Genomic DNA, 17,868 nt, shown 5'->3' with positions numbered 1-17,868 from the left:
CATTTTCCGGCTCGTATGCCCCCAGAATTTATGGATGATCCTACAATGGAGAACCCTATCAAACGCCTTACTAAAGTCCATCTGCAACACACCCACTGTTCTACCTTCATCAGTGTGCTTGGTCACATCGTCACAGAATTTGTTCGGCTCGTGATTCATGACTTGATCCTCAGAAAGCCAAGTTGACTATCCTCAATCAGACTAAGTTTCCCCAAATACTAGTAAACCCTTTCTGACCAATAATTCAGCCACCGCTGAAGTAAGACTGTGGTCTGTAATTCTCAGTACTATCTTCTTCCCATTCCCTGAACAGAGGAATCACATTTGCCAACCTGCAGTCGTCTGGTTCGACTCCTATGGCAAATGAGTATGCGGCAGCTTTTGAAAGAGGGTTTTACCAGGATACTGTCTGAATTACAGGCTGTGACCAGGAAAACAAGGAATCGACCGGCAGATCCAGTGGTTCAGGAAATCCTGTCCATTTCGGAGACGGGATTGCGGAATGTGAAAGTACAGTAAAGCCACAGAGGAACAGTCGACCTTCTGAAATGTGTAGACATGGGGGAAGCCGTGCTGTTCCACTCAGTGATTGAATCGGGCGCCTGAGTTCGGGCATCACGTGATAAAACTAGTGTGATTGGTGTTCGGAGGGCGGACAATTCAACCCTCGCAACTAATCGGGCAAAACAGAAATCTCTGGACCCCTTGTGAGGAATACTGTATGAAATATGGTGCTCCCGTTAGTGCAACACAGTGAAGAGATTCCCACTCAAACCTATATCTGATTGACTATTTAGTATAATGAAAATACGGCTCCCTTGGCCTGGACATTGAGGTATTATGTTAGTGTCCAACTGGTTCCAATGCAACCCTTTCATTTGCTCCCTGTTTCATGTATCTTTCGTCGTTACAGCGGAAGTGGTTAAATTAACTGTATTCGTGACACGGTTTAATCTGGATTACAATCCAGATTGGTTGTTTGCCCAAGTTACTAGTCCAGTGATTTGCAAATTTTAACCTCGAATGCAAATTATTTTAACTTGTACATGCGAACCTCAGGGAGATTTACCCATAATTTACATTTACTGTTGCAAAATATTTCCCCGTGCTCTGGAAAATTGGCTGAAAGTTCTAGTTGTGGAAAACACTCCCGCATACTCCAGGTATCACTTTCGAAATGATTTATTTTCTAAATGGGCCATCCGAATTGAGCGCTGCACTACTCTCGCCATTGGGTGGGAGAGAACCATCCGCCATGTGGGAATCTGATCCAGGTTCTCAGCGGCACGGGGATGAATGAGGAACACTCAGATGCGTTGGCACTTCAACACAACACATTCCTGTTTCCGGTTCCATGATGCTTTATTATTGTCGTGGCCAAGCCAGACTCAAATGCTCCATAACCGCAGACGCTTTATCGGCCCGCGGTGCTGGAGCCTAAGATGCCAAAAGCATGTTCCGCATTGCTCTCTCTGGGCGCTGCTTCTTTGCTGGGATGTGTTGCTGATTCGCCTTTGATCTTGTTTCCAGCTGTTTGCATTCGTATCCGATTACCCTGCTCTGTGATTATAAATTTGTAGATTTCAAGTTCAAGTTGCTTTCTATTGTCGTTTCGACCATAACTGCAGGTACAGTACAGAGTAAAAACGAGACAACGTTTTTTGGGACCATGGTGCTACATGAACAATACAAAAACTACACTGAAATATGGAAACCGACACGAAAACTACACTAGACTGCAGACTTACCCAGGACTGCATAAAGTACTCAGAACATTGTAGACATTGCAATAAATATAAACAAGACAATAGGCAGAGCAGAGGTCAGTAGGTTGGTAGTCGGATGGCTTGGGGGCAAATCTGTTACAGAAAAAATCCAGTTGAATGGTGGCGCCCGGAATCGGTCCGCTTCTGTACTCCCGCGGAGTCACGGGTGTAGTTAATTTAATGTCTATTTGAGAGCGGAATGGACGGGAGAGCCGGAATGCTACGGCTTGTTTTTTTTTTCCTGGCATGGACTCCTGCCCTCTCGCCTCGCCTCCGCTTCCTAGCACGCCACTTACGATATTCCTTTACCACTCCGGAAGCTGAAATAACCTGGACTGGTATAGCGTGACAGCTTTTGTTTTATTTTGAGGTGCACCACCGTTGTGAGATATTGCGTTATTACAGGGTATTTTGTCGTTCGTGTAAAGAACATCACTATTAGGAGCAGAACACGTAACACATTTCTGTTTATGTTTGTGCTGAATTTTATTCCTGCTGAGATTGTGAGTAGAGATGATTTTCTTCTTTTCACATTTTCTCCGAAAACACGAACCGCGTGAATTATTTCTGAATAATTCGCTCGTGTGCGTCTCCATCCTTTTCAAATTTTATTATACAACTAATTCAGCAGATGCTGAAAATCCAAGGCAACATACACACACACACACAGACACTCATCTACACACACTCACACACTCACACATACACACACACACACACACACACACACACACAGACACTCATCTACACACACTCACACACTCACACATACACACACACACAGACACTCATCTACACACACTCACACACTCACACATACACACACACAAACACACACACACTGACACATACATACACACACTCACACATACACACACACACACAAACACACACTCACACATACACACACACAGAAACACACTGACACATACATACACACACACACACACAGATACTCACATACATACACACACTCACACACATTCACAGACTCTCACACACACACACACATACACACACACACACACACACACACACTCACACACATTCACAGACTCACACACATTCACAGACTCACACACACACAAAGTGTCATACACACACAGACACAGACAGACAATTGCGGGATGAATGCAGTAGGGCGGGATGCATTTATGGAAACGAATAAGCGCTCGACGTATCGGGTAGAAATCTTTCTTCATATCTGGAGAGGAAGGGGGAAGACGCCGGAATAAAATGGCGTGAGCGGGGAAAGGTGAGAGGTTAAACCAGGCGAACGACGAAGGGCTGGAGCGGAAGGGATCTGATAAGAGAGAACAGTGGAGTACAGGAAAACCGGAGGTATTAAGGGACGCCGTGTGAGGTGATAGGCGGGTGAGAATAAGTATGAACCAGAGTGGTGAATGGAAGAAGAGGGGAGGGGGAGGTATCTTTATTTCGACATTCATGACACCAGGTTAGAGGTTACCTAGACGGAAAGTAAGTTGTTGCTCCTCCCTCTTGAGGTCAGCCTCACTGTGGCACAAGAGGAAGCGATGGGCCGAACATGTCGGATCGGGAATGGGAATCAGAATGGAAATGTTTGGACGCCGGGAAGCTCCGCCTTTCATGGATGGAGCGGTGGCGATCGACAGAATGAGCCTATTTTATCCCGGGACTCTGTAATATAGACCAGTGCCCACCAGAAACTCCAGACAGAGTAGACGACCACAGCAGATTCGCAGGTGAAGTGTTGCCTTACCGGGCAGACTGTTTGAGCCTGGACTGGTGGTGAGGGAGGAGATGAATGTGCGGGTATAACGCTTTGGGTGCTTGCAGGGATATGCACCGCGAGGGAGAAAGCTGCGGAGGGCTGAATGAAACAGCGGAAAGCGGAGAGATGGGGACGGGAGGTAGTGATATCTTTGTTGGTAGCATCGCTTTAAAAGTGGGATCAGCCCATCCGCCCTCACCAAGTCTTCCATCAGTTTATCGGTGATGGAGTTCCTCTTGCTCTAACCTACCACCCCACGTCGTTCTGCACCCAAAAAAATCACAATTTGCAGCTTCCGCCTTCTTCAAAGAGATCGTACAAACAAATTTATTGTAACCACCCCATCACCGTCCCCAAACCACACACCGTTTTCCACAGAGATCGCTTCCTCCGTTATTCCGTTTCTCTTCCGTCCCTCTCCATTGATCTCCCTCCTGGCACATCCCTGCAAGCGGCCGCAGTGCTACACCTGCCCGTCCACCTCCAACCTCACCACCAGTCCTTTCCCCAAACAGCCCTTCCAAGTGAGACAACAATTTACCTACGAATCCACTGTGGAAGTCGATGTGTCCAACCTTCCCGAAACGGCTTTCTCTTCATTGGCGAGACTCATCGTTGATTGGGAACCATTTCGTTTAGCAGCACAGCTCCATCCGCCAAAATCAGATCTTCCCCCAGTCCAAATATATTAATTCCGATTCCTATTCTTGTTCCGCAGTTTCCTCTTCTTCCCTGATGAGACCACCGTCAGGGTAGAGAAGCAACAACCTACAGGGGCATGCAGAATTTTGGGCAGCCCTGGTCAAAGTCTCTGTTACTGTGAAAAGCTAAGCGAGGAAAGGATGACTTGATTTCCAAAAAAAAAGAAACATAAAGTTAAAATTGACACATTTCTTTAATATTTTAAGCAGGATTACTGTTTTATTTCCATTCTTAGAGTTCAATTTTTTTTCAAACGAAAAGGGCCCGATGCAAAAGTTTGGGCACCCTGCATGGCCACTACTTCGTCATACCCCTTTGGCAAGTATCACAGCTTGTAAACGCTTTCTGTAGCCAGCTGAGAGTCTTTCTTTATTTCCAGCATCTGCAGATTCACTCGTGTCGCCTAAGAGTCTTTCAATCCTTGTGTGGGGCATGTCGCCCATTCTTCCTTGCAAAAGGCTCCTAGTTCTGTAAAATTCTTGGGCCGTCTTGCATATATTGCTCAGTAGAACAGTGCACCACCACGCCAGAGTCTGCTGAATCTTCCTGAATGTCTTTTGCAGTCAAACGGAGGTTTTGACTCGCTTTTCTATCAGTCCTACAAGCAGTTCTCTCGGAAAATTTTCTTGGTCTTCCAGACCACAACTTGACCTCCACCGTTCGTCTAACTGCCATTTCTTAATTACATTACTAACACAGGAAACGGCTACCTGGAAAGGCTTTGCTATTTTCTTATAGCCTTCTCCTACTTTGTGGGCATCATTTATTTGAATTTTCAGCGTGCTAGCCAGCTGCTTATAGGAGCCCCTGGCTACTAATTGTTGGGACAAGTTGAGGGGGAATGGCCAGTGGTGGACTGATGGGGATCAATTGGTACAGCTGGGCGACTAAAGGCGGAGTTGTGGTGTCTGTGGAAACTAGGAGATGCTGAAACTCGGTCCCAGTTGGTACTGGGAGACACGTGGAGTAAGTGCAAGAATGTTGTGCACGAGGCGTGTTTTATTATTGGGAGTCACAATCTTCAGTATTTAATTTAATCTGCCATATTTTCCGATATTATTTTAACCTTCTATATCACGGTTATGATACCCCGAAGTCCTTCCGCTCCTCGTTCATGTTTATGAAAAACAAAGCGCTCTTGCTACTGACATCTGAGGAAGTTCAGTCTAAATCTTTCACCAGTCCGGAGAAACAGCGACATCTTGTGGTTTGACTTTGTTTCTGTGGAGCCTCAGTTCCTGTGAATGCCCGGATTCAATTGGTTATTGCAATCTAATTATCGACAGGGAGACATCGAACTTTGAAAAATGAATGATGAAATTCACGTCACACAGAATCACACAGGAATATTTAATTAACTTGTTAACGGAATCTTGGTTAAAAAATGGAAAATTATTAATTATATATTCACTCCGGCAGTAACGTCAGATAGAAATCATGTGTTTTGAATTTAGATTTACAGTTTAAACTCTAAAAAACAAGTCTGGATGATTTACCAAACATGTGGTGTGTCGTTGAAACAGAACACACCATTCAAACCCTTGCCATTCCGCTCCACTATTCCATTAAGAGTGATTTATTATCCTTTTCAAATATATTCCCCTGCCTTCTCCCGAAAACATTTGACGCCCTGATTAACCAAGAAGCTACAAATCTCCGGCTTAAATGTACCTAATGACATGACCTGGAGAGCCGGCTGTGCCAATGAATTCCGCCCCCTGGCGAAATGAAACATTAAATCTTCATCTGTGTTCCAAATGAAGGTCACTCAATCTGAAGCCGTGAGGACCGGTCGTAGGGTCACCACTGTTGGAAAACTCCTCTCCATACCTACACTGTCAGGGCATTGCAGCACTCCAAAGGTTTCAATCAAATCCCCGCTCGTTCTGCTGATACCCAGAGATATCAATTCCTAGTGATTGCTTACAACCCGGCACCTTGCCACACCGGACGCAGCAAACAGCTCACAGTTCAGTTCCATCACCGCACAGCATTCCGCGAAAATGAGTGAACAACCGGAATGTAGGAAACAGGAAGTCACTGGCGCTGTGAAGCATTTCGCAAACTGCTGCATTATCATGCCGTGACACCAGCAACATGGAGATTACATGGAGTGACCGCCGCAATAATGGCTCGAACTCAGTGTGGGAATGGTGAAGATATATGTGGAATGCATAAAACGTAAACTTGCTTCTAATATTCAGATGTTGGAGATCATTACTGTAAAGGGCCAGAGTTGTGAAAGTGCTATAGAAAGGTCAACTTTTATTTATTGCATAAAATACCGTCAGGCCAAAATGAAATGTGTACCGACGTGGTGTCAAATCATAGACAAGTAGGGCCGAGCAAAATCATATCTGATCCGTACACTGGGGCTTCGGTGTTTGCTGAAACTAGATAGCTTCAGCCAAACAGAAAAATAGAGACAATAAGTCCCCCAGCAACGTGCTGATACAGTCGGCAAAGCAGAAATTTAACTAAGGGAAATCTCCAAACATGACAGAAAGAGAATGGATGTAGGGACTGGCAGACTCGGCCAGGTCACTCCAAAGGTTTAGATAATGGGCATTTCCACAATGGATCTGTGTGTTTGTAATACCGGATATTAGGGGGATTTAATGTGCAAGGTAAAATACATTTTACAGAAGAGAAATTACCCGAGCAATCTAATCTATAATAGAAAAATGAATGTTTTTCTTCTGAAATAACGGAAAGACAGAACTGCTGGGAGAAGTAAAGTTTTCAGGGAGTTCAATTCATCAATATGCTTGTAGAGCAGGTCTGATTATATTTCGGAATTCATTAATTATTTGACCCTTTCAACTGAGCGGTACAGGCTTCTAAAACATGTCAGAACTAACACAGCTGGGGAAAGCAGAAGAACTTTCACCTGCTCTCTGAATTTTGTCTGGGTGACACCGTAGATAAATGTATTTGTGCAGCTGCTGAAATTCTGAATAGTAGAGCCCCAAAACTGTGCTTGAAAAAGCCGAATGGACGTTTCCAGGTCTGTGTAGAGGCATCGCATGAGAATGAAGACCAGAGTGGTTGTCGCCCAACAGAGAAGGAAACTCGCCGACAGGCTGAAGAGCAGAATGATGGATTGTCTCCGACTCTCCATCTCCGGATCCCGGTGTTTCCCGCAATTTCCCCGTCCCTTCAGCCCCCGGCGAACCCTGCTCGCCGCCAGTATCTGTCTGACGGTCAGAGCATTGAGGGTCAAAATGAGGAAGAAAGGAAGTAGCGGATTCAATAGACGGTCGACCCAATAAAACCCCTCAAACGATGGCGAGAAAGGCACTACAGGTCTACTGAAACAAATCCAATTACCCCTCACCAACAACGCTATTCTTTCCATATACATGAAATAAAATGGTATGTTTTTAAAAAAGAAGCCGAGAGATAGTGCGCCCATCACCATACCCGCAATTCTGGGGGTGCAGTATTTTGCTTTAAAAGTAGGCGAGCAAATGGCCACAAAGCGATCGAAAGTGAAAGCGACAGTAAACCACACGGAACAGTCAACGGCCACGTGACACAGGGCGTAGTGGACAAGGCAGAACGGAGCGTTGTCCAGGATCCGTAATTAAATCGGTATGCTTGACCCATCTGGTAGAACAGGACTTCGATAATCACCACCATTAGATCCGCCGCAGCCATCGCCACCAGGTAACGCGTGACGCATTTGGAGAGACCGCAGTTTCCGCGGCTGAGAATGATGATCGCCACAAGGTTAACTGCAGTGAAAAAAATAGACCAAAAATAAGAATAAAGAAATCCAATCGTTTTTTTTTGTAGAAATACAGCCGTCAATTGTTCTCTTGAAATAAAATCCATCGTTCATCTCTGGTGGACACTGTCAGTGGAAGTAAAAATATACTTTCTTTGTTGAATGTGTGACCGCAGCATAAAGCGTTTTACAGGAGCGCATGCTCACATTAATCTCTTCACGTTAACGGATGCAGCAGCGATGAGCAGAGTCCAAGAATGATAGAGCACAGAAACGGGTCCTTCTGCCCAATATCTCCATGCCGACCAACCTGGCCAGCTGATAAAGTTGTTCGTGACTGGATCAGATCAGTCAAACTGTCCATGTGCACTTTAAATATTGTTAACGACTCTGTTGCTCCCATTTCCTTTGTCAGGCTGTTCAATACACAGAGCAACTCCTATGTGAGTAAACGTCGCTGGGAATCCAGCTACATTTCTGCCCTCAATAAAATGCCACTCGGCCGAACCTCTGCCTGTAACTCAACCCCGAGAGTCCCTGCAGCATCTTTGTGAATACTGTCTGCACCATTTTCAGCGGACTTCTGCCTTTCCTATAACAGGGCGACCAAGACTGTTCACAGATTTCCAAGCGCGGTATCTCCAAGGAGAGGGGTAGTGTAATTGAAGTGCGCATCTCCGCTTCTTTCCGAAAGTCTGAGTTTGATTCGATTGCAAGGTCAGATTCTGAAATCAAGATCTTGCACCGCTGCAACCTTCCCTCTGTTTTATTTTACTGCTTCGGGGACAAACCGTTGCTTTGAGCAGAACAATGTTACCCGGTCTTAAAAGTGCTCGGCACTTGTAATGTTTTTTAAATCTGTAATATGCAAGTCAAACGATGACAAAACATAACACACAACACGTAAACACTGTCAGGCAGTCGCAATTGACAGGGAGGATGCAACAGTGAAAAGTTCTGACGGGACGGCGATGGTGGTTTCTGAACAGTGAGCGACCGACTTCCATTCTGTCTTCATTGTGACCATTTGTGACAGTGTTGTAACTTGAAACAATGACAATGCACGTTCGCTGAAGCTAAAATGTTTCACTGTAAATGTGGTACGTTTAGTGTTTAGCACATGTATGGATTATATTCATGAATACAGTTAAATTCATTATTATATTACCAAAGATTTCGAAAGATTTTCGCATAATTTCAAAATGATGTTAGCATCGTGTAAAAGAAATTCCAGCTGCTTGTCCGCAAATGCCATGTTCGCGGGGGAGTTTCAATTATGACGAGGCTGCGCACCCCCGCATTTTAGAGGGAACTGTGCTGACACCAAGGAACATAGCTCAGAATTTGGTGACGGGAAAAAAAGGGATTTGTCAAAGAATAGAAAACAGATTGGCCGTTAATTGAACAGTGCCTGGAGAAATAGAAGGGGGACATATGAGTTTACTTTTCTGAAGGAGGGAAGAGAATTTGTTTTTGGGGGGTGGGATTGGTGAAGCAGTCCAGTGACAAGTCTGCACGACCCAGGTTAAAACGACAACAGGGCAGGAGGTTGAGATGAACGGAACAGCATTTTAGGGATTTTTAATAATCACCGATTAAAATCACATCAGCAGTAGCTGAGAGCGGCGTGAGGTCTCTGCTTCCGTATAAATATTCGAAAGGTACTTACCCGGGATACCGACAATTACAATGACTGTGTAACAAATAGCCCTCTCTAGAAACATTGTTGATCCAAGGCTGTTCCGTTTGGAATGTTCCCAATTTCTAATTGTCTTAGAAATTGTAAATAGCTAGTAAATGAACTCAAACAGTTATAAAAAAGCCCGGAGAGCACATTTCCTTTGCGGCTACTGGGTTAAACTCTTCACGGATCACACGTTGTTGAGAGTCCACCGCGTCTGGATGTTTCCGTCCTCTATGTAGCTGAAGCACAAAATGACGTACTTATATAGAAAAATCGGTCACCAAAAATGAAAACAACTTGTACAGTGACTGGTTCTAATTAACGCTAGATAGCAAAAATATCTCTGCTCTAACGAACCGTAATGCCAGTGGGGAAATAACACGCCTTATTTCATTCAACTGAACTCAACACCTGTCATGAAGCCTCAAGAGACGGCCGATGCTGGGCTCGCAACACCAAATGTGATGTTGTCAAACTACTCCGTGTAATGACAGGACATTATCTGACCATCGATGGTGACGACAGTAGTCTGTAATCCTATGGGTGAGTCCACCTCATCAGCGCTGATTCCACACTCACATTGCGAGTGGAGTCTCTGTCTCGTTAATTCCCCGTGATGACACACCGTTCATGTGATTCACTGTCACTTTGCTTGCGGGGATTGAATTTTAATGGACATTAACATGAATGATTTCTGGCGCAAACCCTCACTGTTTGCACTGTTACCGGAGTCAGTCGCAAACACAGATGTTGGCGAGTATGCGGCGCGAAATGTAAACCAGTGAACCCAGCATTACAGACATTGTCCGCTGCTGTACCAGACAGAGAAACACAGAAAATATTGTATCAACACCGGTCTTAATGCAAACAACTAGCACTGACGATATTAAATATGTTACAGAGTTACTAGTTGATATTCGAAGTTGAATTTCAGAAAGAAATTGATTCTGGGAAAAAAGTGCGTATTGAACTGCTAAACAGAGATGAAGTGGGTATTGGGGCATAAATACACGGACACAGTAAAGCATCGGGATAATTAAACCCATCTATTCCTGTGTTTCTCGTGTTTAGATAGTGAAACATGGAGAAGCAGGGGGCCGGGGGTTCTTTGGCATTTCATAAAACATGATTTGCAACAGGCCAATTGCGTCACTTCGGCCACAGCACGTCAGGAGCAGAGCGAGGGTCCAAGGAGAGACGCATTGGAAATAACGCAGCATTATGAATCAGCATCAAGAACTGAGCTTCCGGGCGTGCACTGGCTTCAGATTAGAGCCGCGCAAATATCTGAGTGCCGGGGAAAGCGGATTGATGGTAAATCAGGAAGGATTCTGGCACTAATTGTCGAACCCCTTTCGATGTGCATGAGAATAAAATGGTTAATTGTGCGCAGCGATCCCCTCCTCGAAGATCTGCATACCATGGATTCTATGAAGAGTCGAGATAAAGTGTCTCGACACGAAAAGGCAACTGTCCATATTCCTCTCCTGATGCTGCTAACATGATAAGTTCGTTCACCATCGTGCCGGTCGCTCAGAGATTTAGTCACCGGAGTTTCTGAGCTTACTCAAGGCCAAATCAAGAGCCGCCAAATTCAGAGGATAATTCCAAATTGCTTTCTGCAATATAATATGTCGTTTTACCAAATTATTGCTGAACTGAGTGAGTAGAATTGCACAAATGTGCGGTAATTATTTCTGCCTACAGCAGACTATGAGAGAAATGGTCAGTGGTCCCATGTTGATGCCTCGCCACACCCAGCCTGACGGGAGTACCCTTACCCCGCTGGGGAACATCCCGCAGTGGCATTTGGTCACAGAGTCATCGAGCAGTCCGGCACTGAAACAGGCTCTTCTGCTCATCCTCCAGCGCCGAACTGATCCTCCCCCTAGTCCCGTGGAGACTGCACCTGGACCATGCCGTCCATAACCCTCCCATTCCTGTCGGAGCCAACCTCCTCTTCAATGTTGAAATCGGTCCCGCATCCGCCATTTCCGTTGGAAGCCCGTTCCACACTCTCGCTGCCTCAAGAAGATGTTCCGCCGCATATTGTCCGGATATATTTCACCGTTCACCCGTATCTCACTATTCTAGTCAAACCTCAGTAGAAAATGCCTGCTTGTATTTAAGCTATCTACACCCTTCATAAATTGGAACATCTCTTAAAAACCTTCCCTCTTACACAGACGCTTGGAGGAATACGAACCTATTCCTAACCTACTCAATCCTTCCCTCCAACTCCCCTCCTCATGTCCCTGCATCATCCTTCTAATTTTTCTACGCACTCCGTCAAGATTATTGATATCGTTCATGTAGGTTGGTGACCAGAACACATACAATACTCGATATTAGGCATTTCCAACTGTACAACTTCAGCATAGCATCACAACCCCTGAACTCGTCGCTTCGATATCTGAAGGCTGATGTGCCTATAGTTCTCTTTACAACCCTATCTGCCTGCGACGCCACCTTCAAGGGATTATGGATCAGTCTTCCCAGGTCCCTCTGCAATACCGCAGTACTCAATGCCCTCCCTTTTACAGTGTAAGCCGTCCTCCCAAAGTGATACACCACACACTGACCTGTATTCCAGACCATCAGCCATTCTCGCTGTCTACCACTCACCCAATATCGGGATCATTCGCAAATCTGCAGAGTGAATTTATCAGACTGTCGGTCAGATCGTTGATCTATATAACACACAACACTGGAAGCAGAGCAGCACCTGCTGTACACCAGTAACTACAGGGCTCCAGTTAGAGAGGCCACTACCTACTGCCACCCTCTGGATTCTGCATCTAGGAATGGGGTTCCAATATTTTTATTGCATGGAGACCGACGATTAACCGAGGGGTCCGTGGATACAAGGAAGGGAACCCCTGCTGTAAGCCAATGTTGCATCCAATTTACTACCGCATTCACAGTGACAAAAGACAGAACACTCCGGACCAACCTCTCAGGCCCGACATTGACAAAGGCTTTTTCTAAAGTCCAGGCGGACTTGACCCACTGCGATTCCTTCATCATCTTTCCTGGTCACCTCCGCGAAAACCCTTGTAAGATTGGTGAGGCACAAGGTAACACGCACAGACCTAATCAGACCTGGTCTATCCAACAATTTACATATTCGAACGCTTAGAATATCTGCTAATAATGAACCCACTTCTGACGTCGTGTCAGCGACTCAGACCCAGAATCTATCTTAGCAACAGAATATATTAGCAGCCATCCAGTTCTCAGACACCTGACCCGTGACAGACCGCGACAGACCCAAATGCGGAGGAACCAACACGCTGTCAGATTGTGAGAATGAAAGCATGCTGAAATTTGATTTTGAGTTATAGACGAAGGAGCCGTTTGCCATTGGTTTTCTATTCTGGGCTTGGACTGCGCTATAAATCACAGCAATGAGTGCAGTATTGACCGGTTGCATGGCGGCCCGGAATGGGAACACCAATGCCGCAGAACGGAAACACCTGCACAAGGTAGTGGATGCATCCCATCCCATCACAGGAAAAGTCCCACATACCCGACAGGTGAAAACACAGGAAACTAGCGACACAGCTACAACGTGTGACGTCACAAGGAAGCAGAAGGCATAAACAAGAGCGTCCACCTTCCAGATGATTCTCTTTTATCCCGGCTTCCATAGGAAAGAGACGCAAGACCAGGCTTAGGAACAGTTCTTCACTCCGACCATCAGGCACCTGCAACAACGCGGATTACTTCTCTCATCGCAAAACTGAACAGATTCCACAACCATGGACACACTTTCAATGACTCTGAAAGTCATGTTCTCTTAATATTAATGTGATGTATTCATCTATCAAGTTGTCTATTTTTCTGTCAGTCTAAACCTCTAGTTACCTATATCTATCTATCTATCATCTGTCTACGTATGTATGTAATGTACGTATGTATTTATTTATTCATTCATTTATTTGTTTGTTTACTTATTTATTTACTGTTTTCCATTATTATTGACTCCCTCCATTGGGCAGTGTCTACCGTGGATGATGCGACCGAGTTGATACACAAGACAATATGAAAGCCAGAATACACAGAGCACGCTTTGGCCGTATAGCTGTTGCTCCGGACTTTTCCTCGTCGTTTGCTACCGAGTCTTTCCCCAGGACTGGGTTTTTTTTCGTAGGTTTGAGAACAGAATTTTTCATCACGTGATGAGTGCCAACCCCGGCTGACAAGCCCCATCCGTCCGAAGCCATGGTGAGCCGCCTTTGCTCCTGATCCTGTCAATAGAAATGGTTCCGCTGGGCTTAGTAGTTAAACATCATGTGATGGTCAGGAGCTGGACTTGTTCAGACGCGGTAGAGAACCCAGAGGTTGCTTGGGAAACACACCATTGAGAGAATTGTTATGTACTGGGAGTTAATCTGCATTACCAACCCCGTCTATCTCAAGCATAATGAACTCTTTTATTCTGATTTTTATTTAGTTTTTTTTTCAGCTCAAGCTGGTCCAATTTGCTGTATGTGCATAGCCGAGGACACTTAATCTGGAGTTGTTTAGTATTGTGGCTTTCTGGAGATTTACATGTCTATTGCTGTGTAAGTCTAATTGTTTTTTACTAATGCATGGTGTCATTGGGATGAGACCGGTTGTGAATATTACTATTGGACAATGTAAACTGGACAATGTCTGTTCGGGAGGGTCTAAGCTAATCTGGCGGAGGAAGAAGTGAACGTGCATATCATGAACTGGTCGCATTACAGAGCCAGTGGGTAGAGAGACTTCATAACAAGGAGAGGCTGATCATGGGGCAAAATTGCAAAAGGTGACAAAATCGATAAGGGTGAATGCAGGACTAAAGATGTTATACTTGAAAGCGCACAGTATCTGGAATAAGGGAGATGAACTTGCAGCACAGCTGCAGATCGGCGTGCAAGGAGTTGTGGGCATCGCTGAACAGTGGCTGAGAGAAGATTATAACTGGGAGCTTAATGTCCCAGGATTCACTTTGTACTTGGAGGACAGGCAGATAGGCCGGGTGGTTGTGGTGGCTCTGTTGGTAAAAACAAAATGAAATCAAATCATAAAAAATAGGTGACATAGTGTTGAAAGGTGTTGTATTATTGTGGGTAGAACTAACAAACTGCGAAAATAAAGAAAAGACCCTGATGGGAGGTATATACAGACGTCCAAACCAGAGTAAAGATGTGGAGTGCAAATTACAACGGGAGATAGAGAATACATGCCAAGCGGGCAATGTTCCGATCATCATGTGCGATTTCAATATAAAGGTAGATTTGGAAAATGAGGTTGGAGCCAGATCCAAACAGGGGGAATTTCTGGAATGGAAAATACATGCCAAGCGGGCAATGTTCCGATGATCATGAGCGATTTCAATATACAGGTAGATTTGGAAAATGTGGTTGGTGCCAGATCCAAACAGGGGGAATCTCTGGAATGCCTCCGAGATTGCTTTACGACCAGCTCTGGTTGAGCCCACTGCGGGATCAGCTGTTCTCGATTCGGTGTTGTGCAATGCAGTTTTGTCTTATGATCTTATTCCCTGATCATTTTCAATAGCACTTCAATATTCTCTTTTAAGTCAGCACATTGCCGGTGTTGTTCATGTTGATTTATGGAAGTTGTGTGTGTCTGGAATGGCTATAAGTTGTTGTTGGATCAGGTTCTCTCTGTAGTAACGTACGCTGCCTTTTATGAGTTGGCATTTTAAAGCAAGAACTTGGTGAATGACGCTTACCACCTGATTTCACCTGTATCAGTAATCAAACTGAGTTAACCTGCTGCAGGATCCTGTGCGCGTTCGATTGTTTCTGCTTTCTCGTGACATTGTTGGCTTGAACTTGTTGTTCTTTTCTTCTGTATTTTATATTGATTCAGAGTTCACCACCTTGTGTTACACCGTTCCTGGGAAAAGGACTCCAAATCTGAGCCAAACCTTCTCCGTTTCCTTGTCGACATCGGCTCTGTTCAGATCGTGGGGATGTTCTCCGTGGAAGGTCATTTTCTTCCGTCGGATAACCTTCTGTTCTGAAGTGACAATTTTATTATTTTTCCGATATTGTACTTTCAGTTATGTTTAATGGTATGGTTTCCATATGAGAATTCCACATGTTCGCGTTGATTACTAAAGCTTGTCTTCCTGGATGAAACGTTATCTTTCTAAGTTTCATCTGGGTAGTGTGTAAACTTATTACGTCTGTTATTTCTCTTCCGCCTTTGTCCGAGGTGCTTGCTCTCAAGTGCATGTAGTGTTTTCTAAAATTTTCATTTCCGTTGTTGCTTTTCCTTATCAGTTTTCCAGATAGGTTTTGACAAACAAATATAATGTATTTGCAGCAAAGCTGTGTGTTGCCTTTGTAATATTTTCACTATTGAGCTCTTTCTGGCGCATTTTTTTAAGCACTGAAGTGGTTTATTTCCATTTATCACGCCATGATCTAATTTCCTTGCATTTTGATATCCCAGGTGTTTATATGTTTCATATCCATCCATGGGGAGTATCGGACCTTGCTGCTCTACTCGCTCTATTGCACCGTTCAATGTGTTTAATGTTCTGCGGTTGTCCAGTCCAAATGACATGGTCTCTAGTGTGGGGCAGAATTAAATGATTTTTGTAGTCAACATAACCGCATGAAAGCTTTCAGATATTCATTCGGGCTTGATTTAGAATTACAGAATCTATTATCAGTTATCTTTACATATTTTCACACTCTTACGGCATACTTTCTGCTCTTCTGTAATTATATTGTGATTACCTAAGTGAGTGTCGAATAGCTATGGGATGCATGATGCTACAATTTTATACCGTTTGTAAACAGGTAAATTATTATCAATGGTATTATTGCAGCCGCACGTTTTTTTCCCCTTTTGCTCTAAGCTCCAGCTGCTAAATCCTGAGGCACGAGCAAATCGCACACACCTACTTCCAGCCACTCTATTCGCGTAAACCATCAGGGCGTTCTGGAGACTGATATCGATATTGCTGTGTAGGCCTCATTGTTTAATGCTACTGTGTGCTGACTTTCGGATGATGTCAGATGCAGCTGTAACAATTGAGACAATGCGTTACAAGGATTACCCATCAGCAATAACGATCATTTAGTTACAGAAGGAGCTTGTATTTATTAACAAGTACCTTTATTGTCTGAGCTAAATCAGCAACTGAATGTGCACAGCAGACTAAGTTTCGATGAACCTGGGTAAACAGTCAAATAATCGAAACGATGATTGCCGGTGAAGAGTGGGGTTCCACAGGGCTCCATGTTGAAACCGATTCTTCTTACGTTTCATGTCAATGATTTCAATGATGGAATTCATCGCCTTTATTTTCAATGTTTGCAGACGATATGAAGACAGCTGGATGGGCAGGGAGCTTTGTGTAAGCAGAGAGGCTACAGAAGCAGCTACATAGATGAGGAGAATGGGTCAGGAAATGGCAGATGGAAGGTAGTACCGTCTCTGATCATGCACATTGGTAGAAGAAATGAAAGCAATGATTCTTTTCTAAATGGAGAGAAAATACAAACAGAAACTCAACCACAAAGGGACCTGTGAGGTCCTGTGTAACAGTCCATAAAGGGGAAATTGCAGGTTGAGTCTGCGGTGAAAAAGGCCTGCAATGTGAGCGTGGATTTCCAAAGAACCAGAATATAAAATCAAGAGGATAATGCGGACACTTTATAAAGAACTGGTGGGGCCTCACCTGGAGGGTTATGAGCGGTTTTGGGCCCCTTATCTAAGATGTGTTTGACTGGAGATGGTTCAAATTAGTTTCACGGAAGTGATTCCAGGATTGGATGGCGAGTCACCTGAAACATGTTTGACCACTTGGTATCTGTATTCACTGGAATTCGGAAAAACTAAGAGTGGCCTCATTGAAAACTATCGAATAGTGAAAGGCCTTGATAGAGTGAGTGTGGAAAGGATTTTACGGAAGGCAATCCTTTTAAATCGGAACGGAGGAAGAATTCCTTCAGCCAGAGAGTGGTGAATCAGTGGAATTCTTTACCACAGTCATATGTGTACTCCAAATGTTTCTGTACATTTAATGCACAGTGTGACAGATTCCTGATTGTTCAGGACATGAGTGGATGCGGGTGGAAGACAGAAGACTGGAGCTGAAAGGAAAATTGGATCAGCCATGATGAAATGGCGAAGCACACTCGATGTAACAAATGGTTTAATTCTGCTCCTACATATGCTGGTCTCAGGGTCTTATGCCATTGAATATTAACTGGTTAAA

This window comes from Hypanus sabinus, unplaced genomic scaffold (genome assembly GCF_030144855.1).
Source record: "Hypanus sabinus isolate sHypSab1 unplaced genomic scaffold, sHypSab1.hap1 scaffold_662, whole genome shotgun sequence".
NCBI classification, from domain to species: Eukaryota; Metazoa; Chordata; class Chondrichthyes; order Myliobatiformes; family Dasyatidae; genus Hypanus; species Hypanus sabinus.
This window is presented reverse-complemented; position numbering follows the sequence as displayed.